At 36.4% G+C, this 25,322-nt stretch overlaps 1 long non-coding RNA gene across 2 annotated transcripts in view; it reads left to right on the top strand.

The window, feature by feature from the left end:
* LOC110394434 overlaps positions 1–21,366 on the top strand; it is a 35,837-nt gene extending 14,471 nt beyond the window's left edge. Inside the window, exons 2-5 of one of the 2 annotated variants that reach the window (XR_002435622.1) lie at positions 8,837–8,875; positions 8,993–9,017; positions 18,773–18,844; positions 21,043–21,366. This is a non-coding gene — a long non-coding RNA (uncharacterized LOC110394434). Of the gene's footprint in view, positions 1–8,836; positions 8,876–8,992; positions 9,643–18,772; positions 18,845–21,042 lie in introns of those variants that run through there. The other variant, XR_002435621.1, reaches the window with a different exon arrangement.

Genomic DNA, 25,322 nt, shown 5'->3' with positions numbered 1-25,322 from the left:
GATTCATACCAAAGAGAGAATTTAGCATCCTCCTGCAAATAATTTGCAAGCCGATGCTACTGGAAAGCAAGTGAGCAGTACTTATTCATCTGCATAAACTGGTTTAATGTATTTAATGAAGAAACATTTTATTTTGTTATTCAGACAAAGTGTTGGTCTATCACACCTGTGTAGCTATCAGAAAGACCCACACTTTGTTTCAAAAGTCTAGTTAAAAGAAGTAAAACAGCACCGCTATTTATATTCCTACTGTATTTCCTCAGTGGTTCAATATCTAATAATGTTTCATGGTACTAATATTTGGGGATTTGGCTGTCATCAGAAATGAACTGCCGAGGAAGCACTTATTTTAACAGAGATGCTATGTTGAGAAGGGTATAGACTTGCATTTCATTTTGTAATGTCAGAAAAATTTGCTATGTTTGATTTCTCTTCCTTTGCTCTCTTCTTTAGGGAATTAATTTTTACAACAAATGGACATTATAGTTGGATTTTAGAACTGATTCTGTGCAGTTTTCATGGATGCCTCTGGCTAGCTGAAGGCTGCCATCATATAACTGTTGCTACCAGGCAGGCTACTTGGTTGGTCTCAACTCCCATTTTTTTCCCCCTTCCCCTTAGGAATATTCACCGAAGTTTGTATCCCTCCTGGCTAACCCCGTGGCTGTCTTAATAACCTGAAGCCTGTCCCCAGGCTAGCTGTCTTGGTTTCTCATCCTCTGTCTTGCAAACCCAAATGTAGTTAATGTGACTTCAGCAGAGGGTCAGGATTACTCTGGGCCCGCTGTCGGCTCTCTTCTGCTCTCTTTTTAAGCTGCTTTGGGTCCTAACACAGGACTTCAGCAAAAGACATGAACTAATCTCTATTTCCAATTTCTGACAGCTCTTCTGTGTCCACCTGGGGTATATTTGCTTGCTTAGCACAGACCAGTAGAGCAGTGATCAATAAAGGGTTTAGATATAGATATGGCCCAAGTAATGTGAACCCAACACTTCCTATGGAGTTTCTTTGAGGAAGATTGGAGTTGCAGTGCCATATTTATGGCACAGATGTGATCAACTTGCTCTCATTATCACTCCTTTGAAAACCTTGGTGTAAAATCACCATAATTTTGAGTGCTTTATCTCTATATAAAGTGATAACTGAAGGAACATGGTTTATAATCCAAAGATAAATACAGAAAAGGTTGTTTTTTTGAGAACCATTTTCATTTTTTTTCTGTTAATCTTCTTTAATTTTTGTAACTTGGTCCAAGTGTTGTGCCCATTACTATTTCTACTGGTAGTTTTTAAATTCTGATTCCTTCTGTTTTTTTTCTTCTGGTTTTTTTTTTTTTTTTTTTTTCAATATTTGCCAGAGAAGACCTTCCTTCAGAGATTTGCCTCAGCGTCTGGCAATTGTCCTGTAGCTACGGTGCTGTATACATGAACTTTTATGTGTCTCATTTTTATTGTATTTATCAAGACATATCTGAAAACTGTGGTAAGGCAGTGGAAAACTGTGTTAAAGCTTCAGCTGCTGGGTGTTGGGAATATCATTACTGCCATCAGCCCCACAGCTGCAAGATCATTTAGGACCCAGTTACATCAACTTCCCTCAATTACTAGTTCCCAAAATTGCTTGCCAGTGGTGAATCATAAGGTGTCTTATAGGGTGAGTAGTTTTCATGTAGTTTCTAGAAAAAAAAATGACAACAGCAACACATGGTAGAATCATAGAATAGTTGAGGTTGGAAGGGAACCTTGGAAACTGATCTAACCTTCCTGCTCAAAACAGGTGTGACCTCAGAGTTAGGTCACTCTTCTGTTCTTCTTATTTCTTGCTTATATACTGTTCATGTGTAGTGTTTTCATATGCATAATTTTCATTACCTAGATCCTTAATCTAGAAAAAACATTGGAACATTAAATTTTTAATGCATAGGCATACATTGACACACCTTTCAAACCATGATGCATCATATAAGGCTATACAATAACATATAAGTAAATGATTAGTTTACAATGACTGTGAAAAATGAATATTACAATAATCCTCGATATTACTGCTCTCAATAAGACTTTTCAGCTTATTCAGGTCATTTACTTTCTGATTTTGTGGCTTTAATGGCCTTCACCTGTAAGGATTTCTAATATGGAGAGAACTGCATTTCATTACTTGCACATTATTTTTTCCTGATACTTTCTGAAGTTCATTGATTATTACTGATATTTCTTTCACATTCTGTTGCTAACTTCTTATTTTAACATTTCTTTGAATTCCAGTTTGACTTATGAACATATAACTGTCACTTGTGACATGAGAGCACTTGCCATCTTATTCCTGCCTGTTTGTCTATGGAATGTCCAAGCTTCCTATGAGTTCTTGTCTTAATGTAGGATACTTTACTAATTTAATTTTATTTTTCAATGTCTATCATATTTAATTATCTACTGGCTTTTGTTTGAATGCCTCTCTTACAGCCTGACTGGAATCTGAAGTGGTCAGAGTTTAGAGTGTTGTGCCTCCAAAATATACGGAAAGATTCTTAGGAAAAGGAAAAGCATTCTCAGTGATAGAAGAAAAAGAAATGGCAGTGTATTTGCAGTGATTCTAGCTGAAGTACATTAACTTTTGTTCATGTATTTCTAATAGAGACAGTTTTTGTTTATGCTGCAAAGGAAAGAAGGAAGGAGTAGATGTTGTTCTAAGCTTGCCATTTAAAGACAGATGTTTCTCAGTAAAAGAGGTCTGGTGGCTCTCTGTGACAGTGATGATACAAAAATGCCATTTACTTGATTTTTAATGAAAGCATCAAGTACATATTTCATATCTACTCAAAGAGAAGAGCTGTCTTGATTTTTCTGTCCTGTATATTCACAAGGAAATACAGCTGCATTGTTCTGAGGTCTGACTCTGCACTTTTGCCTAATCAGAGCAATTTTCCTGCTTGTCATGCATAACATTACTACAGCTTTAAGCAATTAATTGGATAGTTCTGTACTAAGATATCCCCAAACTGAAGACTCGTGGAGCATAATAGATGAGCTGTCTGCATCAGAACTGCAGCCTTAAAGATGACAACCTGCAACGTCCAGCAAAATTTCTTTCTTGAGTGGCAGTCCTTATTACTGACATACATTTGATGTATTCTAAGCACTATCCATTGCATGTCAGTTTATAGACCTTTAATTCTGCAGACTTTTCAAATTTGTTTTGAAATTCTCAATATGAGTTTTAGGAGAAAGTCTCACAAACTGAGATCCTGCCCAGTTCTACTTGACAATTGCAACGTCATTATACACCATGTTTTGTAAAAAGTAGAATTTGGGTATCTTTGACCAAGTTTCCTTCTCTTATCATGATGTACTAAGCAGTGACTGGCTGTCATTCTCCACCCCAGAAGGAGCCAAGTATGTTTAATGCACACCGTAATGGTTTTTGTAGAGGAGTGGTAATTGATAGCGGATCACTAATGATGAGAAATATGATGCAAAATGATCTGCAGTGTAATGGTTAATTTCTCCCATAGCTCAGAGTTACTGTGTACGCAGCTTATGGCAAAGAATTATTTCTAAAATATTTTTTTATTAAGACTTTTTTTTTGTAAGTCAGCTAGACATTAATTTCATGAGAAAAATACACAATTTGAAGATGGCAATGTAGTGTGATGACAGATTTAAACGTCAGGGGAGGCCAGGGTTTTTTGAAATCTTCCTGTATGCTTCACTGCCTTGATGTTAATTAATTATGATTATAACTAACTTTTTTTGTCATTATATCATGTCTTTATTATTTTATATGATAACTATTGTACTTTCCTTAATTAATACAGTGGTCAATTAGCATCTTATAAATGTACCAGTTACTTCAGTACAGCTGTAAATAGAAAGAAAAGTAAAATAGTAAAAAGTAAAAGTAAAATAGTAAGATAGTTAAATAGCCATGAATATGTTTTGGATCCATATACGAGGACTTTCCCCTTTAATTTTCAGACCTTTGGTGTGTCAGTTATAGATTACTGTGAGCTTTCTGTCCACACAGTCCACGTATTTGAGTTGAATCATGTTCAGGACAGACCACAGCACTGTAAGGAGCCACATGCGCTTACAATAGTTACCTCACTATTTTCTCCTCTTTTGTCTAGTCTGGTCTTGGCATACTCTGGTTCTGATATTTCAGGATAAATAGGATTGTGTTGTGGCCAAGTAGATGCTGAGAGAGTCAAAAAGGCTCTGGCTTGGCTGTTGAAATCCTACTTAGGGAATTTAAAGCTTGCCAACATCCTGCTGTAATTTCTGAGTCAGGTAATATCCTTTCCAAAACAGCCATTTAATAGCACACAATCTTTTGAAACTCTTGATTGAGGGCAGCCATTGTCACATGAAGTCAAGTTCCTCTCAGCAATTAACAAATTGACTGGTGTCAGTAGAGCTCATCCCTGGCTTTGCAGTGCTGTTTTTAGGAATTACAATGGTGTTTGCTGTCGGCCAGGATTCATCTTCTCTAAGAAGAGGAGCAACAATTAGAAAGGATTAAGAAAAATTGCCTTATCTGTGTTTTGTGACTTAGATGAGGGATTAGCCAAAATATATATTAAAAAAAAAAAAAAGAAAAAAAAAAGAAAAATGTAAAAACTTAAAAAGTAATACAAGTTAAAGATAAAACCTGAGTGTGTTACTTGTCTTGGAATATTAATTCTAGACTTGCAGGGAAAATAAAAGGAAGCAACAAGACACTGTTAGACTCAGTTTTGTGTTTTGCTGGGAGCCTCTGATGTTTAGGAGAGGCCAGGCAGCAGGTCAGCCATGTGGGCCGACTTTTAAAAATAAAAATGAAATATGGGCAATCACTGCTACAGTAACCCCAGTGGTTACTCTATCAGTCAGAAATGCCCTTGGGCAGAGGCACTTACTGTTCTTACATGACTGGGGATTGCTAAATTATTTTCTTGCAGGATCTTCTTACTATAGCTCGGCTACTCAAGAACTATTTACTTTACTTTACTGCAAAGTCAGTCTGATGGACCAATCTTCTTTATCCATCTATTTTCTCAACGGGTTCACTAATATTGCGAAATATACGATTATATATACAGCCATATATATATATATATATATATATATATATATACACACGTTGCTGGAGCAATGTAACCAGTAAACTGCATCAAAAAATGAAAAATACATAATTAATCACTTCCTTATTGCACATTCTAATGAAAAAAAAACAATGCTTCAATTTTACGTATATGTCATTTTCCTGCAAGTTTCAGGCTGTCAGTGTCTGAAGGAAAACTTTCTTCCAGCAAGACTCAGAATTAGGCCTGCCTTACCATCTTTATTCTTTACAGGTTTGTTCTCTAAAGTTGCTGGTTCTCTGTCAGGAGGAGTTTAACATGTAGGGTCAATGGGTATCAGTTTTGTCCTGCCTACACGTGGCCAGGGGACTGCCAGTGGTGGCAGGAAATGAACAGAGACATTTACTTAGTGATTAGTTAATCACGACATGAACAAGTGTATGGGAACTGCTGAGTCATGGCCTGAACCACTGATTGAGCACCTGGAGGAAAGACCCAGTCAGCCCTGGGAGCACAGGTGAAGGCAATTCACCTGTGCAACCAGAAGGGGTGGAGCCAGGCTCCACCCCTCTTAGGCCTCATTTAAGGGCTGACTGCCCCTGAGGAAGGATCTCTGCCTGGAGATCCTTCCTTGGTGGGAGCCTTTTCCTGCGAGCCCCAAATCTTCCGATCCGGGTGAGCGCTGTATTTTCATTCCACCTTTTGTAACGCTGTTTCCATTGCGTTAGTCCTGCTTATCGCTGCAACAAGCATGACTACTTATATTTATTCCTTGTCCAGAATAGAAAGAAAAAGTTTAAAAAGAGTCTAGATATATGCCACATTAGCGACATTACCAAACATTTTAAGAACTAAAAGAAAAATGTAACAGCATCACTTACAGCACACAAGAGATTTTATGTGATAAAGGACATAAATGTGGCACTGACATTCAGTACCACATATACAATTCTAGCAAGATTCTGAATATTACCAATTTTAGTAAAAAAAAAATATATATATAATGTAAAAAATAGTTATGAAGTATTTCAAAATAAGTCCTGTAATATTTTTATTGTAACTATTAAATCAATACATTTTAAAATTTAGAAGTCATTTTTTAGAGTTGAAGAACAAGACACCCTAATAATTCAGAATTTATCAACGGCTTTTGCGATCAGCCTTGTTATTATTAATTTATTATCTTTTTTTTTTTTCTTAACAAGCATAACTGTTTAAAGTAATGTGAAAGGCTTCTTAGGTCTCTGAAGTGTTTGACACAGGCAGTTTAGAATTATTTAGACTTCCTTCTGTATCATGAGGATACCACACTTGGAGAAGCCTCATGTTCCTGTGAAGAGTCAACCAACGAGTTGGCTGGTTGTATACATACTTTAGCAAAAGCTATTGGGCAGTATTGTAGAAAAAGTTTTGTTGTATATCACAGTCCAGAATCTGTGTATTCAAGTGATTGCTTACATACTGGCTTACTTAAGTAACCACTGATGTCTAAACATAAGTATTAAAACAGAGAAAGAAAAGAAAGAAATGGAATAAAGTAAATTAGTTTGGCATAAAATATTAATGAAATCTGTTTCATATCTTCTTGCAAATGAACGCTTTTCTGAACAGGTTAGCTGTTATTAATCATATTTACTTGTGACCATAAATGTTGCCATTAACAGATATTATACTCAGTGAAGGGGAAACAAGTAAAATGTTCTCTTTGGTAAACAGAGTATTATAAACCCTTACCTCTTGTTTTTGATTTGTTGCATAAATCAAGAAGATAAGCATTGAAATATACGGAGGTGCTGAAAAATGTGTTATTTTTAACATCATTCTCTAAATGATTGATGTCTTTCAGTGTTTTATACTAGAAATTGTTAGAGACAAGTCAAAACTAAATTCTGGCTTTCATAAGAGTAAGTATCATATATAGTTCTGCTAGTATTTGTTCAAATTACCCAGTGAAATACTGATGTTTAATCTCTTAATGGTATTTATTAATAAAGAGTGAGTAATCATTCATTCCTCAACATAACCAATTAAAATTTGTCAAAATGATGAGATGGTTAACCTTTTGTAAAACAGAATGGAAAACAATCTCCGCTGTCCTGAAATGTGCAGTTTTTTGGGGGGGTAAGAGTTGTGGATAGCCTGAATATTTAAGAGGATTTCCTGACACAGTTTAAGATAAAAACCCAAAAAATAGTAAAAGAAACTTGACAGGCTTTGCTAGTACAATAAGAAGCAACATTTTTTGCCATTACTGTACATATCTGTAGCTAATATGATTATTGTAAAGCATACATGTCCAGTGTCAGTATCACATAATTGCAAAACTAATGCTTTTTTTTCCCTCTGATGTGGAAAATAGAGTTTCTCTGAAGGACTGACCTCATCCTTGCTGACACTGTCTAGTTTTCTACTTTTATGTATTGTCATAATCTGTATTTCACTCCTCGTGTTTTGTTCTGGCAGTAAATATTTGCCCTAGACCATTTATTTCTTCCCCTACTTCGCAGGAACAGGAATTCTAGCAATTTGCTATTTTTATTTGTGTACACGGTTCTTGTCCAGCATCTCTGTAACACCTGACAATTGCTTTTCCCCTTCACTTTCTCTGTCTCTCTTTTGTAAGGGATTGAGCTGTGTTTTATCCCCTAATCCTTTCAAAATGCTGCCTACCTTTCTAAATGATGGCAACCTTCTGACAAGGCAAGGCGGTGACAAAGGTGAATGCCACATCAGAAGGACTGCTAAGTCTGTTGTGACAAGAGAGGAGGAGTGCTCTGAATGATTCCATGTGGGTCTGAAGGCACTTCCTTGCCTTGTGTGTCTGATGGGAAGAGAGGCTGGGGACCCAGGGTGCTCGTGGTTTTCTGTACTGATGCTCTGTCAAGCATGCATCTCTCTCTCCCTCTGCTCCTTCCTGCATTGCTCTTTCCCCTCCCTTCCTAACAGCTGAAGAAAGGGTAAAATAGCAGAAGGCTTTGCTAGGAATTATGCAACTCATGTTGAAATAGGCAAATTACCTTTCCCGATCGAAAAAGCAGAGTGAGTGAGAGGAGCTAATTTGTGCTAGTGTGTGTCAGATGCCCTGACTTCCTGGATTGCAGCCTGGATCGGTTGTTATTTCAGTCCTGAACTCACTTTAAGAAAAAAGCTGCGTTCTTTTTTCTTTTTTGTGCTTAGTAAGGTCCTCATTTACATGAAGCTGTCAAATGTTATGACATTTAATGTTAATAATGCCACTTTCATTATTTTCATAAATGTTTCTGGTGGTATTGTCATAACCAGAGTCACTGAAGAAAACTCTGCTAAGATGCCCGTTACAGGCCCCTTACGGAGGGCAGATGCCTGCTATCTCCAGCATTCCGTTCTTGTGGGGCAACACTTAGAGAACTTAATCTTGCACTGCAGTAGTATTTTCTAATGACATTCTCAGAAGCATACTTTTGCCAACGGCATGCCAATAACTGTTGAAAAGAAAGTTTAAATTGAAGTGCTCAGCTACTCTTTTGGTACTGTTGCTGAGAAATAGGAGGGCAGTTTCAAACTAAAAGGCATAATTATAATATCAAATATGTTGATCAATCTGAAAAGTCATAAAGGGAGACTTGATTGCTATTTTATGGTACAAGAACTTACATGACGAGCTGAATGGAATATATAGAATATATATAAACCTAAATGCTGACAAATTTAATACAGGTTTTGCTGCTGTTGTCATAACCAGAAAAAGCGTTTTTATTTTTTGGATTCCTAACAATGTTGTACTTTTTCCGTTCTAGCAGAAGTCTGGAACTTCTGAAGCTGAAATGCACAAAGAGGTAACAGCAACATTATGTTTGTTCTGTAGAGTAATGCATATGCAATTTAATATGAATTCAAAGTCCCAAAAGCTGCCTCGTTTATGGAGGGTAATTTTATTTTTTTTCACTTTACAGAAAGAGAAGATGAGACTAGATGACGGTCAGTAGAACTTTTAGAACAGTAGTAAAACCAGGACTGTAAATCAGTGTTTTCCCATTCTTATTCCTGTCTTCGCTCCAGTATGAGTGCTGCTCCACGAGAGAATTACTGTCCTCATAAAATTCCAGCTCAGGTTTGAAAATCCAGGTGTCCCGGATAAGCATAAAATTTTGTGTGCTCCCTTCTAAGAGAAAGTTCAAAAGACTTAGATTTTTTGTGTAATTTGGATAAGCAACTAGAATTTCATGCTTATCCAAATAGTGCTAAACCTCTTAGTCTTTGAACTTTCCCTTAGAAGGGAGCATCAGAAGAAAATTAAACGAGAGGAGTGTGTAGAAGGGTTCAAGCAAAGAGGAAATACAGAAAAAGAGAAGGGATATCTGTGTGTGTGTGTGAATTTGGAAGCACATTTTGCAGTGATACGGAAGATCTACTTTGAATGTATCAAAAGAGAAAATGTTCATGGAAATACTGCACATGTAGTTCAGCATTGTGCAGGAGCAAGCCTTCAGGTCCAAACTTTCAAAATGGCTGAGACTGTATTCAAGCATTTGAGTATAGTTGGTAAGTTTATTAAAGTCTTTGAAAATCAGTCCATGCGCAGTACAATAGATTGGGGCTAGACTTTAAATTCTGCTTCTAAAAATGAAGATGACTGTCATGTGGTAACCTAATTTTCTTCCTTACGTTCCAAACAACACAAGTAGTTGTGGTGATGTGCTAGTAAAATAACTGCAGTTAAGAGTTGCTTGTCCTTTAGCGTCTTTCCCACAAATGCTTTTTGTTTGCTTTGATATTAAGGCTCAAATCATTAATAAAAACAGATATTCTAATAAAATGTCTATATACCTATGTTTATAATGCATAAATGAATGGTTTTGAGACAAAATGTAGCAAGAAAGGATAAAACAAAGTAATAGAGTCGAAATCATTTTTAAAAGGCAAACATACTCAAATTCTATATCACGATGAATCATCATTGCTTTACTGAGCCCTTTATCCAGTTTCTCAGTGAAACTGGAAGGTCTAATTGAATCTGAATTGAATATTGTCTCAATGAAGCAATGAATGCGAGTAATTCTGAAATTCGAAACTGTGATTCAACTGAATACCTGTTCAATTGAAGCCAGTTCAATTTAGTTGAGAACTGTTTTTCCAGGTAGAGCTTGTTCACAGCTAACTGACTACTGACATGCATTAAATATACACTGAGAACCCGATTTTGATTCCTTCCATGTCAATAACAAGTTTTTACTGAAGTTAGTGATAAGAAACTTGCATATCTTTAATGTTATAATTTCTAGAAATTAAACAGTTTGAAATCTGCACAAAATTTTTAGCTTGTATTTTTGAGAGGATATATAAAGCATGCTAAGTGTTGTTAAATAAGTCTAACTATATGATGAACAGGTGAAATTTAAGTTAAAACTCAAAAATGTCAACTTATATCTTGAGAGTATGGCACGTTCTTGTGATGTACTGAATCACCTTCCTTGGAAAACCTCTGTTTTTAACCTTCTCCAGCAGGGCCACCCAGAGCAGGGTGCCCAGGCCAATGGCCAGGCGGCTGCTGGAAATCTCTGAGGAAGAGACCCCACAGCCTCTATGAGCAGCCTGTGCCAGTGCTCCATTACTCACACAGCACAGAATTGCTTCCTGATGGGAGAACCTCCTGTGTTCTAGTTTGTGCCCAATACCTCTTGTTCCGGCCCTGAGCACCACTGAGAAGAACTTGCCTCCATCTTCTTTGGTATTAGTAGTAACAGCGCAGTGTTCTGTTTTCCTTAGGGTATCTTTTGTTTCCTCTTTTTTTTCCCCTAAACAACTTGAAGACCCCACCAAGTTACTGCGATAATTGGACTCCTACAGTGTGCAGCTGTATTACTGATGGTTTGTACCCCTGAGCTGGCACCTTTCTGTACCTCAGCATTGACCTCTCCTCTCACAAGAAAGCACTTGCACAATAAGTTGTTATGACACAGCTGCTGTGATAAAGATAACATATCACAATAACATAGATCAGCCAGGGATACTTCTACAGTTGAATTGCACATCTTCTAATTAAGGCGGGCACATCAAATTGCGCTATTCTGCTGAAAAGAAACAAACAAATCCAACATAGAAATAGCAGCACTTCGCAATACTCATTGCAATAAACACTTATTTAATTGAATTTCATACTTTGGTGGGGTTTGCATCCAACATTGTTAGTAGTGGTCTGTTCACAATATTAGAGAATTATAATTACAAAGAATTATAAAGTGTAGAAAGGGGAAACTGATAGTCAGATTAGGGCATTTGACAGTTGGCATGAATCTGGTCTACTAAGAAAAACAGATTTACTTTGTTGCTATTAAGGCGTGTTGAACACACTCATACTTTTGTTTTACTTCTGTTTCATCCATTTTTTTTTCTAGATGTGTGAGGATACTTTCCGTGAGATGATAAAAAATTGTTGATACATTGATCTCCTATCATTACTCGTCTTCTGCGAATTTTAGCAATCTTGTGGTTTTTCTCTCAGTGAAATCTGAATTAAATGAGACGTGTTTCGCTGAGGTGAAGCTTTATCATATGCCCTAGTAGAAGTAGTAGCATCTAGCTGGATGCTATAATATTAATAATATTAAATAATATTAAATAATATTAATAATATAATATTAAACCATAAGAATATAGAAATATGCTAATGTTGAACCTGGGGTTAGTATTTACTAATACCTAAAAGTTTTGCATGCAGTGGAAAAGTTAATGCACACATTAACATTAGCACTTAGAGCATAAAGACATTGAAAAAAATGGAAATGAAAAGCATCATCCCTTAATGAACTGTGCAGTATGCAAGTATGCAGTCTGGCTGCACAATCTCTGCTCAGGAATCTCTAAATTTGGACCATTCCGTGGCCTAGATCTCTGTGGGACTTAAGTTAGTACCTCAGACAGTCAAAATTGCTCACTGTTTCCTGTCTCTTACTGTGTGCATATACATGCTGTTCCACAGTATTTTAGGCTCTTTAAAGGCTTTTGGTGAAAGTCATCATAAAATGAACCTATTTAACTATCTATAAATCTAGGTACTGAATTAGCTTATTTACCTTCATCCAAATACTTGTTCTAATGATAAATGTTAACATTTTTTTTACATTTTTTACTCCTTGAGAGCAGTCCTGCAGAGAAGGACCTTGGGGTCCTGGTGGATGAAAAACTGAACATGTGCCAGCAGTGTGCTCTTGCACTCGGAAGGCAAATGGTATCCTGGGCTCCATTGGAAGAGGGGTGACCAGCAGAGAGAGGGAGGTGATTGTCCCTCTCTACTCTGCCCTCATGAGGCCCCATCTGGAGTACTGTGTCCAGGGCTGGGGCCCTCAGTACAAGAAAGACAGTGAGCTGTTAGAGAGGGTCCAGAGGAGGGCCACAAAGATGATCAGAGGGCTGGAGCACCTCCCCTATGAAGATAGGCTGAGGGAGCTGGGCTTGTTCAGCCTGGAGAAGAGAAGGCTGCAGGGTGACCTCACTGCAGCCTTCCAGTACCTGAAGGGAGCCTACAAAAAGGAGAGGAGTCAGCTCTTTACAAGGATAGATAATGGCGGGACAAGGGGAAATGGTTTTAAGTTGAAGGAGGGAAGATTTAGGTTAAATATCAGGAGGAAGTTCTTTACCGAGAGAGTGGTAAGGTGCTGGAACAGGCTGCCCAGAGAGGTTGTGGATGCCCTGGCCCTGGAGGTGTTCGAGGCCAGCTTGGATGGGGCCCTGCGCAGCCTGGTCTAGTATTAGATATGGAGGTTGGCGGTCCTGACTGCGGCAGAGGGGTTGGAGCTTGAGGTCCCTTCCAACCCAAGCCATTCTATGATTCTATGATTTTTTAACTTTATATGCAATAGATATCTGATATAATTTGTTTCCTGCATTTCAGTACTATCAAGATTAATGTTTTCTGCTTGACTGAAATGAGATAGTTTTACTTTATTGCAAGGGTTTGCTTTCTGTTTTATAAATGAAGGAATTCATGATTTCTTTTGCATACATGAGGAATTTATAAATTTGTGTTTTTCTTTTTCATTTGGAATATATATATATAATTGCCTTTGAATAAAGCTTTCAATTTCTTAATGAGATTGAGTGAGATATTTATGTATTTAACCTCAGAAAGAAAAAAAATATTTAATTTGGTAGTATTATTTAGAATATATCCTAATTATCTACTATCTAACTATCCTATTATTTAGAATATATCCTAAAAACAGTGTTCTTGAGTCCTCCTCTTGTTTCAAATCCAAATCGCTCCAAGTTCAAATCGCTCCAAAAGTAATGCCTCCTAATTATTTCCGTGGAAGGTACAAGAGATACAAAGAACACAATAACACTGTTTGATAGAGCAAATTCTCAGCTACAAAACACTATTTTTTATCATAGTCACCACCATCAGCTGTCCCTAAGAAAGGGATATCTGGACCTGGGGATTGGATTAGATGGACCTAGCCAGTAATGGGAAGCTCAGCTGTAGGGACATTTGCCGAGAGGAACTGAAAGTTTACCCTCTTAATAACACCTAATTTTTTCTTGTTTGATTATTTTTATTAGCATTTCCATCTCCTGGCTCACATGTACAAAGCCTACTAGTAACTTGGCCTTACAAGTTTGTGCCTTTAGGATAACACTTCTGATAACACAGATCTGCTATTATTTTCTAGCAAGCCTCACTTTTAGACTTTTAATAAAGTCTTGTGCCAAACATCCAAAAATTCTTTGCTTCTGTTTTATTTGAGAGTTGAATCTGCCTTGAGAAGAGTTTTTTATTGCTTGCTGCCGTTGGCAGACGAGCTAATATCCCTTCCAATCAAGCAAAGCACATAATTACTTACATGAAAAGCAAACTCTTTGGGAAAATTCTCAGCTAAACCCATCCCTTGAAGGAAAATAGGAAGGGCACTGGCAATTAGATAATCTGCACTTCAGACATGAACAAACACATTTACCAGATAATTAGTAGATACTTTTCTAAGTATTTCTGGCACTGAGATCCAAAAGCAGTGCTAAGGCAGGTAAGCTCATCTGATGAGAAAAGCCCCGTGGCTGCAACAGCCTGCTAACTTGAGAGGGAGAAATGCCACCTGTTGTAACTCCTTGCATGCTTCAGACACTCAGTGTTCTTTGTCTTGAGTCTTCAGCTGCTGTTATCTATTCTTTCTTGAGCTGGAAGGCAAGAAATGTCACATTCAGAGAAAGAGCAGCCTCCTGTGAACTACCTACTTATTTCTGGGGAAAACACATGCTCTGAAAACCTTGAGACTGGTATCTTGGGCAGAGTAAGGTGAGGGAGCAGATACATTGAACAAAATTACCCAGAAATAACTTCTAGTCTGTGTTAATGTTGGAAATGGGGACCAGATGTACTATGCTATGAACAGACCCAGCAGTATTATTTTGGTAGTAGCTAGTCTGCCAGGGAGTTTGAGATAGATGACTCCAGACAATTGACATTGATCTCTGGAGGCCTATGGATTTTGGTCTGGAGTACAAAAGACCTTTAGAAGCAAACCCTTGAAATGCTTTTGTGTCTCCAAAGTTAATGTGTGGTGCTCCTAAGGAAGTTCTGACAGTTGAAGTAGGTAATGATGGAGTTACTCGTCCACTCTTTAACAGTGATTAAAAGGTTGAAAGTTACTGCAGAGACAATGTAATTTCTGTGTTTGTGTACGTACATATGTGTACATATAGATGTATACATACATATATACACAAAGAATATATATATATAAATAATGAGTGAAAAATTTCCAGCACTCTACTTTCATTAGGTAATGATCAAGAAATTGAACAAATGATGGAATGATCTTACAGTTTCATTCAAAATATAAGGCATTCCAGGCTAGACAGTGTTATTATGAACAAATCTCTTTTTTCAAAATACAAAGCATCTGTGTTACTTGAAGCCACAAGTTTACAAAACAGTCTTTGAAATGTTATTTTCCTAGTGAGTTATATGCTCATAGAAAGTTATTTTTTACTTTTTCTTTAATGCAGAACAAACACTGTGTTCAAAAATTAAACATTTAAAAAATAATAGCTATGCATCTTTCCAGACTAGTATTGTGGTACACACTTATAATACTATGTGTAGTGTACTATGATTGAAAAGATGATCTCTTCGAATAAGTTGCATGCTTTCCTCCAAAGTACGTTAGAAATACATTGCTTCATTTGGCAAGATTTTAAAGAATCTCAGCATGTCTAATTTTAATCTTTTGTTATATGATAATTGCCAACCACAGGTTGTACAAAAAAGAGACGGTTGTAATTCTGGCACTGTAGCCAAACACCATTTCCTCCAGAAGGCAGCTTTCAATTTTTTTTTTTTTTTTTTTAATACTTGTGCTAATAGGGTGAATATTAAATGAAACTTTGTAGTTCTCAAGCATTAGAATCTGTCCCATGTGTGCTGCTGTAGTTTCAAAAGCTATATAGGAAATACAGTGATATTACTTTGCTCACAGGGAAGCAAAATTCTCTAATGTTTGTAAGACATTCTGAGACCTACACACAGAAGGTGCTTTGTAAATGCCTATTTATAAAGGCACTGAATGTTATTATAGCAGTGTGGCATTAAAGATAATGTAACAGAAACATTGTATTCATACTGGCCAACGGATTATGAGTTGTCTAGCATGTTAAGGAAAAGTTAATGCTATTGGGAGAGACCTATTACTTTATTTGCATGCATTTATATAGCAGTTTTAATACAGAACTTGTTTATTCTGTGTTTTTACTTTTATTTTGGAAATAAGATCACAAGACTGTAAAATATCTACCTCTATCTATTGAGAGAGGTATTTTTTTAATGTAAAGTTATCTATCTGAAAGCTAGACATCTAAACACACTAGTCATTTGTATTCTCTGTAATCAGCATAGAAAAACATGCATCTCCTGAGGGCAGTTCTTCCATGGTATGCATCAAAAGTAGGTGGGATGAAACACCCTCTGGAGATGTCTATCTACATCCATTAACTACAGAGGGAGCCTATTTCAGATTAGCTTTAGCTACCTAGGAGTTAAAGATCTCATGGAGCTGAAGATCTCCCCTGCTGCTCCATTAGTGAAAGATGCTTCCAAACCTCACAGATGTTTAAAAAAAAGATAGAATGAAACCCTGACCCTACTAAACTCAGTGACTCCACAGACTTCAGGCCAGCACTGCTGCTGTCAGGTTCAGGTCTGTTTATGCGTCTGCAAAATATCCAACTTCAATCTAAGCTTTCTCCTTCTTAAATAAAGGTTGTGATTGTGTGAAGCTGTTTTACAAGCACAGCAAGCTTTTGCAGCTGCAACATATTGAAAACATGACTGAATTCAGGAAGAGATATAATCTAGTAATGTCTATTCTTTACTAAAGCAAGTATGTATCTACTGTATTTAATTATTTGCTTATTCAGTTCAAGCAAATTCCTAAATATTTCCTGCCTTTATTCACTTACTTAAAACACTGAGAGTCTGGAATTAAGGCAAAAGCAGAAATGGCAGACAGATAACCGGCGCCTGCTTTAAGCAGAGGCTGAGCACAGGTAGAAGGTAGTACCCGCTTTGCTGCAGTAAAATTGAATTTTGCCACCCCATACATAAAAACAAAGTAAGTTACTTTTCCCTTATCTTAGAGGTGACAAATTGAATTTTGCTACTAGGAAACTTTGATAAGGCCCTCAAATCGATAGTCCCCTATCTGATTTCCCAAAACTCCTGCCTCCTGTTTGGGGTGCTGATCCTATGAGCAGGAGCAGATACCATGTCTGACCTAGGCTGACAAGTCGGACTTGTAGCAAACAGACAGAAGGAGTAAATGTATATTTACAGTGATGGCTTCCTATCTGATTACTGGAGAAATATTTATATCTTTACATATTCAGTTAGCACCGATCATTATTTATGTCACAGGATATCTCTAAAATGGGAAAGGTTCTTGAAACACAGAAGATGTAATGTCAGATGAAACAAAATTTGCTAAGAAGTGTAGAGTAAGCCTGTTCACGAAAGGAATTGAGCAGATAATAAATATTAACCTCAACAAAATATATGCAACGAGAGGTGTACCCAGTATTTTGTGAAGATAGAAATCATCCAGTAATGTGCACTGATTTTAATAGTTCATTAGCTGAGTAACAGGTATCAAGATATATGCAATACTGAACACAGGTAAGTGCAGACTTCCTTTACTTCCAAATTATTCTATGTAATAGAAACAAGTGAGCATAAAAATGAAGATAATAAACTGTTAGTTCTAAAGCCTGACAACAGTCTCGGTTCCTGGCTACTTAATTCATATTCAGCCCCAGGATGCTCCAATGAATATCTTTAGGAAATGTATCTATCATACTCTAATATTCCTTATTCATAGAATTATAGAATGGCTTGGGTTGGAAGGGACCTTATTCAATATATTGTTATCCCTATTCAATGTTACGTTTATTCAGTCAATGCATTTGTTATTCGATGTTTTAGAAGTTTCTTGAATGGGCTGCTTTGGTGAGTTTTTGAAGAGATTGCATGTCTCAGCATCAAGGCAAGCCCTGATGAATTGCAGGTAGCCATTAATATAAGGTGTGTATGTATCCGTGCTGTAAGCAGCTAGTCTTATAACAAGAAGCACTGGATGACATTGAAGGGGATGGTACCACTTCTATCTATCCTTAAGCAATTTGAGATTCATAAGAGCTACTCTGTATGTTTTAGGTTTCTCCCTCCTAAAACAATGAGAATTTTACTATCTTAATCTGTAAACACCTTAAGAACAAACTTAGCGCCTGGTAGAACATACAGAGGAAGCCTACAGTTGGAGTTTCCACAGATCCCTTATTATTTATGAAAAATGACTACACAATCACTTCTTATAATTTGAAACTGCTAAGAAATCTCAATATCAGGGAATTTATATCTTTTTTTTTGAGCTGAGTATCTTCTTTTTTTTCCTGAGAAAATACTTGTATTTGTTTCTTCTCATTTTTTTTTGTGATGTTATTTGCCTTCCATTGTCCCGCTAAGTTGAATGTTCTGAGAAATGCAGGGTATTTACAATAGTCCCATTTTTCTTCTTTTTGTATTGACCTTGTGAGACTCTTTAATAGCCTGTGCTCCTCAGCTGAGATTGCATAGGGTCAGGAAGGTCAAGATGGTTTGCGAGCTCTTCCTTGTGCGACAAGTAAGTTTTAGCCACATATACACCTAAATACTGTCTCACGCACTGATGGCTTTCTGAAGCTGCTGTGCTCGTACACCCTTAAGAAGATGGATTGCTCATGATCTGTGTATGAGATGCTGCTGCTGTAGTCTGTCTTCAGCTCCATCTCACATATCTCACCTCTGGGCAACAGCACATTGTAATTGATGTTCACTATGCCTCAAGGGGTTAAAGATTAATGCACCACAAAGGTATCATGCAAGCTGCAGTTTCAAAAAGCTCGACTGTGATCTGTAATATTAGGTTTCATTAAGAATTTAAAAAAGAAGTTGTACTAGAATGTAAATTAGGCCAACAGCTGTAAATAGTTGAATGGAGTCATAACTTTCTGAAACTTTTTGTTGCTTGGGTTTATGACTTTACCATAAACATTGAATGGGATTATATTTGACAGCAATATTTTCTTTATTACAAGTAGTGAAGCAGTATGCAACAACAGTTGTTATTTTAAGAATTTCAGAACAATTTTTGTAGTTGTAAGAATTTAAAAACGTAACTGAATCCAGAAACTCTGATTTCCCTGCTCAGATTATAACTTCTTATGGCTTCAGTGAGAAGACACAAAGAGCAGAATAAAGTTCCTCCATAGATACAGTCCAGGTATGTATATGCTTATGTGGACACAAATGCGTAAGTTAATAAATAAGCATATATAAATACCCTCTCACCTTCATTTTTAATTTTTTTTCTGTGAAAGATTAGCTCTGCGAACGTTCTGTCAAGGACACTCATAACAGGCAGATAAAGTGTTACTGCAGTGATTGTATAAAAAGCTGAGTAACATTAAACTTTGAATGTGAATGGATTTTCTTCCAGTAACAAGCTTAGATTTCATATCTGATTTAGACTTAACAATAGCAGTATAAGGCAAAAAGAGAAGAAAAAACCCTTTATGTATATTCTGTTTAAATTAAGTGTTCTATTTTTCAAATTAGATGTGTAGAAGTTATTTCACTGAGGCTCGAAATTAAGTTCACTGAAAGCATTTGGCAATTAGCATAAATATCATAGGGGATGATACCAAAAATGTTAAAAAATGGCATGACCTGAATATGCCATTAATATTAAAGCTACCGTTTGGCAGATATTTAAACAACAGTGAACATCACCCTTCTACCCTGGCTCACTAGCGATGTCCTTAAAGAAAAAAATCGTGTTTGGTCTTCTCTGAAGCCAGGCTCAATTTTAACAGTTCATATATAACAATAATTTTGTTTTATCTAGTGTCATTCATTCAGTATTCTCAGGCAAGTTCAAAAGGTTGGTTTAGTAAAGGTATCTCTGGTCTTCAGTCCAAGAAATTATGCTAAAGAATATGTCACATGCTTGCATGAAATCCAAAGCTGATTCATTCCCAAATTCCCCAGTAGGTCTGTCCTTCTGCTGGTAATCTACATATACAGTCCCCTTGAAAAAAAAACATAAACGAGTTGTAAACAGTAGCAAAGAACAAACAACATGGGAAAGATGGAGACTGGACAGGACAAATTATAAAAGCAGTGTATTGTGACAGACGTAGTACTTAGTATATCTAGATGTGTAGAAGTTTTCCCAATAGATAGAAATTTCCACGTCTAGAATTTCTTCATTTTTAAAAATATACAGTTTACTCACAGAAATATTCAAGTTGGAGGTGAGAGACTGCCATTATCCACTTGTGAACGGTGGTCCTCCTCATACTGACTCAGCTCCCACTTCAGTCCCCCCAGTTATGTCAAACTAAACTAGTTTGCAAGCTCTCCAGACATCCTAAATGCACAAGCCTTCAAACACCATCTGGTCTGACCACGTCAAAAGCAGCATGTGCTACTTTGTGGTAACAGGGTGGGAATCATAAAGCAAGTTGCTGGGAACAACAGTAATTACACAGTAAGTTCATTATACAATTATCAGAAGATAACCTGCCATGGTATTGTGAATCATATCACCACTATAATGCAAAAGGATATTGTATTCTGGAGTCAAATGCTGTTAGCATTAAAAAAGCACCAGAATACAAAAGTCTGACAGAATAAATTATGGGAATAAAAATAATTTGAGGTGAGAAACACTGCATTAGAACAAACTGAGATCCCTGCATGATCACAAATCTTTTCTAATGTTGCCATACTGTTTTGAATGAAAATACAAATTACAGAGAAAATGTAAAAGTGATTTTCAGTATTAGTGAATGGTTAGTGCCAGTCTTTTTCAAGCTTGATGTAATTTTCTTTTTTTTAATTGTTCTTATTCAAAGAACTCTTCCTAGTTTTCCCAAGGGACTGAAAACATACACACTTAGCTTTATGACAGATATAGTTTGATTGAAATGTACAAGAGTTTCTTAACAAACAGATCCTTTTTCATTCATAATACACTGGTACTGAAACAAATAACAGCTATAATTCTATGAAGACTATAACCATGCTGTTTTTGTTAAAAAAAAAAAAAACAACCAAAATTATATAAACTCATGTCACTATCTACTCCAGTCTCATTGTACTACCTTAAAGCTTTGCTGCCTTTGCCAAAGATTTTTAACAAACTTAGATGTTTTTTAGATGGCTTCAAGTGAATAACATAATCCACATTACAGTATCTTCATAGTATCTGCTTCTTTTATCTTTGGTCTCATTGAACTAATGTAAACAACTGACAAACTGCAAACACTGAGGGCTGTTCATTACTATGGGTAGTAATTGGTGCCCAATCTCACCTGGGGCCTGTAGGCATGATTATAGGTAAATTCTAATTACAATCAAATATATAAATATATAAATTTAAACTTTAGCCTAACATATTTTGGATTTTTTTTGTAGGAGTGCCTTGTGAGAACTGCCAAACCTTATACATCTTTGAGGTGGGAAAGAGGGGAAGAGAAATGGCATTTGACAAAAGGATCACTCTGGAGACTCTGTGAATCACAGCATCTACAGGGAGGACCAGGGATGGAGAAAGTGGCAGATCAGAAGATGCTGGAATTGGTGAAAGGGAGCTCAACACAGGAAAGGAGGCAACTCAAGGAGGAAAAGCATTACAGTATTTTGTAGGAACATCAGGGAAGAAGCTGGAAAATCTGGAGGAAGCTGGAGAATGTTGAGTCTAAGCTGAGGAAGAAGAGACACTGCAGAAAAACAAATGCTTTCTGAGGTGAGGAGAACTTACTGACCTGTTTATTTTTACATCCACGAGGAATATGATGCTACTGCTGTCACTGCTACTTTTGGTACTGACATGATACAGTAGTAATGGGAGCAAAAGTAGGTGTCAGACTTGAAACAAAACAAAGAACACAACAGCTTTCATTCATATCTCTAGAGTCCCCAGCAAGCAAAACTATTTTGTTAATATTTTATTGTTATTAGTCATAAGTTCAGCAAGGGAACTATTACAAGTGAAACACTAGAACAGACTGAGCTGACAGTAAGCTAAAACATGCCTAGGGCAACAAACTTTTTTTCTAGTATTATGGCTTTCTAGTTTCTGCTTGTGATGAATAATGTGTCAAAAGAATCCCTAAACTCCATTACTGATTACTAAGGTTGCTGAACAAATGATCTGGAAAATAATACAACTTTGAAGCAACTATTTGGAAGTCACCACTTTTCTTTGTTAAAATATCCATGTTAACCTGACCTTTCAGATTCCTAATTCAGCTGCCTTATATTTTTCCAAAATGCACTTATTTTTCCAAATAACACTGAGCTTCTACCAGAGAGGTACGTTAGGAAATCTCAGTCCTGAGAACATGAACAAAACTTTTTTTTTTTAAAACTCACTTTATGCTCTACCACTGGTTGAGCAAAATTCAAATTCTGATTCCCAACAAAAAAAGAATGATACTGACTGCTTTCCAGTTTAAGTATTGGTGGTAGGTCCATGTAAGAACTCTGCTTACTTATATTTATAGAAATTCTAATCTGAGACTCATTCTGATGAGTGAAGGTCAGTTGTCTGAAGCTAAAAGAAATTCAATTTATCTTTGAAGCAGCACTTGAGGTTGTTGCTAATTTCAGCTCCTGTGTCTACATGAACTATAGACATTCAATTCTCTTATGCTGTTCCTTTCATTTTTAGATCCTCAAGTTGATTGGAAATGGAATTACATGGGCTAACATGTTTAGAAACTAAGTGCTCTAATATTTTGTATGATGAAGGACTTCAGAAATGTTTTGTATTTTCCAGCTATACCGACTGACCTCAACAGATATTCCCTCTTCCTACAGCCATTGCCTTACCTGTTTCCGTTGACGTTATATATAGTCTTAAGTCTATTACGTGAACTCCATATAAAGTCTCATTTAACATTCTTATTTTAACATTTTGAGAATAGCACAAAACTCCTCACTCTCCTGTTGTTTCTGCACCAGAATTACTACAACTTTCCGTGTCATTTAACTCACATATTTTGCTCTATTAAGCCTTCTCTGCTAAATGCTTCAACTGAGAATAAAGAGAAGACTGACATGAGTGAGGATGGATAATTTTAAAGTGAGCAGCCCAGACAAAAGTGAATGGTGAAGATGTGATGTTTTTTCCAGTTGGAGAAACTGCTGTTTTCAGTGAGAGCCATCACAATATACGGGCTTTTAAGAGAGGATGATACAGCATATATTTCTGTTTTTTTCACTGGTGTAAATATTCTTTCCTGTAATAGAGTTCTTGTGGGGACTGGAAAGGCCTCTCTGGTCAGCATGAAGCTTGCTTTCTGCATGAGAAAGCATCAGGATTATGGAAAAGATGAAATTATTCTCCAGAATTGAAAGACATTTTAAGTAGAAGAATTTTCCATATGTCACGGTGAATATGAGCTATTTTCATAAAATGAAATAAGAAAAACATAGTCATTAACTTAAGAGGGGATCAAAAAATTTTTTTTAAAAAAAGGAAAATTAAATCAGGCTTATTTTTATATACTATGTACTTCTGAAGGAAATGACAAAAGATTTTTTTTTTCTGGGTTAGTTTTTTATGAAATCAAACTACTTTCAAATTTTATGAAAAAAAATTCAAAATCACTCATAGCCTGAAGAAAGTGCCAATGAAAAGGATTATTGAGTGAAGTACCTTCTACTCAATCATTGTGGTTACTTGCACATACAGAAGAATTCACAATTGTAGAAGTGAGTCAGATTTTGTTGCCCAATTGAATTGGAGGTGGAAGACATACATATATCCTTAGTGAACAAACTTAGATAGACACAGCAATCTTAAATCCATTTTCATGTGATTCAGCAGAGAAAGAGGTAAACGCAGCTTCTTTGTTCTTACCAGCATTCTCACTGTGATAATAAACTCACAAATGAGTCAACAAATAAGCTGGTGTTTACCATTTAAAAATATATTGCTTATCCTTCTGTTTTAGGAAAGGTTTGGTTACATTTAATCCTTCTAATCTCTTGATTGTACAGAATTATTCCAAAGCACGTTGCCTTCCTCCCCACTGAACTCAGCCAACATGACACTATCTTGTTTTTCCTGTAATCAGAAGCTAATGGGGACTATACAAACTGCTCCCATCCCTCTACCCCATTCTTCTCCACCTCCCTCTGAGGCAATCAAACTGTGTAATCATTAGAGAGACTAATCGAGACAACAGGATTAAGATCTAGGAACTCGCTGTAAGCCTCCACTGAGTAGTTATCTCTAAATAGGCCAAGAATAGAAGCATGAGTAAATCAGAAGTTCTCTAGGAAAATCACTGGTCAAGTATGAAAGAAGGATATAAACTTAATTTTGAGTAATTACATTAGCTTGTGTGTAGAGCCATGGCTAATATACAGATAGCAAGTGCATTCGTTTTTTGAAAGATATCTGCTCTTTTTAAAATGTATCAGCACTCATATTTGGTCATTTTGTGTGCTGTGTTTCTTAGCTGTCTTAGAGCATTCATTCCTAGGTGAGAATTCTTTTTGTATGTGCATGTAGTGATGGCCTGGCAGTAAGTTTTTATGCATGTGAGTGCTTATTCAGCAGAAGATGACCCAGAACCTGAGGTATAAAGTGCATTAGAACTATTCAAAAGCTCTGTGACATGTACAGAACAATGTACATAAAAGAGAACTTGAGCATTAAAGAAGAATCAGCTTTGAGTTCTTTGTATGTTTGAAATTGTGTGTCCGTGTAGGAATGACAGGCTTTCATTTAAATGTTGCTTAAGCAAGAAGAGAGGAGATTTGCAAAAGAACAGAACATATAAAGTGAAACAAAGGACCTTCAGAGGCTGAGGGAAAATAACTTTCAGCTGTTCATTGCTGAAGATATTAGAACTAAACAGCAGTCTAGATTGCCATAAAATCCTTATAAACCGTTTTTTTTTAATATAGGAGAAAGCATGTTTACAGTTGACCATTCTTCTAGAACAAAATATATGTCTTTAAAAGAAGAGAGTCTAAAGATACAGCATGAATCTTTAATTTTATTTTAACAGGCCATACTTGCATACGTATATAAATACATACAGATATGTCAAGACAAAAAGTGTGTGCAGGGTGTGTGTGTTGCTTTGTGTGAGAATATGAATATGAATTGTGAATGGAAGATGAGCTGACTGTATATACAGTAGTTGGTAATGGGTAGTGGTAAATGCACTAGTCAGATACTAATAAAAAACACAACATTTTATTTTTGACAGTAATTAACTGGTGATTTATTTTACAAATGTGTCCTGGTAACCCAATAAATTTGCTAATTTAGTGTTAGGCTGTTTTATTTGTAACCATCAAATATTTTACTGCACATATCTGTGTCATAGAGAATTTTGCCAGTATGCTATTATTTCCCTCATTTCAATAAATTTGTTACACAAATATCAAGAGGATAGAGTGTTTGAGAATTTAGGAAACTGTAGTTGCTGTACTAACATGCATAGACATGAGAGTATTTTAGGCTCTGCTGAGCATTCCTGAGAGGTGTTAATGACCTTAAGCCTGTCAAGAATGTCTCCAGCTTGTACAGCAAAGACAATTCAACAGTTTAATAAAAAGGTGTAACATTTCCTACAGGTGAGCTCAAGTGATCAAAGGGTATAATGGAGCTTTTGTTACTTCATTCAAAGAATGCATTCTGGAGTTTAACCTTTGTGTTTGATGTAATGTCA

The sequence above is a fragment of the Numida meleagris genome, chromosome 2 (assembly GCF_002078875.1).
Source record: "Numida meleagris isolate 19003 breed g44 Domestic line chromosome 2, NumMel1.0, whole genome shotgun sequence".
NCBI lineage: Eukaryota > Metazoa > Chordata > Aves > Galliformes > Numididae > Numida > Numida meleagris.
The sequence above is the reverse complement of the archived record's forward strand: the minus strand, read 5'-3'. Positions and strand labels throughout refer to the sequence as shown.